Source organism: Serinus canaria, chromosome 2, assembly GCF_022539315.1.
Source record: "Serinus canaria isolate serCan28SL12 chromosome 2, serCan2020, whole genome shotgun sequence".
Classification (NCBI taxonomy): domain Eukaryota; kingdom Metazoa; phylum Chordata; class Aves; order Passeriformes; family Fringillidae; genus Serinus; species Serinus canaria.
Genome location: NC_066315.1, coordinates 91394192 through 91395266, shown reverse-complemented (window position 1 = coordinate 91395266; position 1075 = coordinate 91394192).

Below are 1075 nucleotides of genomic sequence, written 5' to 3'. Positions count from 1 at the left end.
AAAATTTATTCTCCATTACTCCTCTGAAAATCCTATCATGCAGTCTGGAACTGTGTCTACATAAAGTATGCTAATACACACACTCTGACTGGCTGTTTGTTGCTACAAGAATGTGTAAGAGCTGAGCTTTTTGCTTACTATTCCTTCATTGAGGAAACAAATTTAGGTTTATTTCCTCAGTGACACATCAATATCCACAAAACTTACAGGAACATAATGACTTCCTCCAAATTAGATTGGAGCTGGCCAAAAAAGTCATGGAACAACAGATGAACAGATAACACAAATCTTGTTTAGAACATCACAATCAACACACATTCATATTTGTTTATCTGGAGATCTTTCTTAACTTTGTTTTATTGATATTTAGCTAAAAAATGGTCTAATATTGACGTAACACAGTTGCTCTACAGCCAGACAGTTTTACACTTCGATTCAGATGTGATGAATTGATCAGAAGTACCAGGTACCAGGTTGCCCTCGGAGGTGCTGCTCCACCTGTCCCAGAGGTTCGGGCACGGCTACAGAGGCAGATACTCTGCCAGCCGGGGTACATGGCGTCGGGATAGGATCCAATTATCAGTGTGTCAGGCGCCAACAGGTTACACTTACTTTCAAAACATATTAGTGCTATGGCCTGAAGTTCTGTCAGGGGAGGTTTAGGCAGGATATCAGAAGGTTCTCCACCCAGAGGCGGTTGACGGCTCCCCAGGGAAGGGGTCCCAGCACCAAGGCAGAGTTCCAGGAGCGTCCGGACATCCCGCTCAGGCCGTGGGGCGCTCTGTGGGGATGGTCCTGTGCAGGGCCGGGAGCTGGACTCGATCACCCTTGTGGGTCCCTTCTAGCTAAGAATACTTTATCGTTCTATGAAAAGCTCTTACAATTTTGTCCGAATCTTTGGGTCTCTTTTAGATGAATAAATTTAACTTTTCCCTCGACAAACCCTGATCCCAGATTCCCGGTACCCCCTCCGTGGCCAGGACAGCTTCTCCGCCTCCTTCTCTTCCTTCTCCTCCTCCTCCTCCTCCTCTCCGTCCCATTCCCGCCCCCAACCGGTGGTTCCTGAAGGGAAACA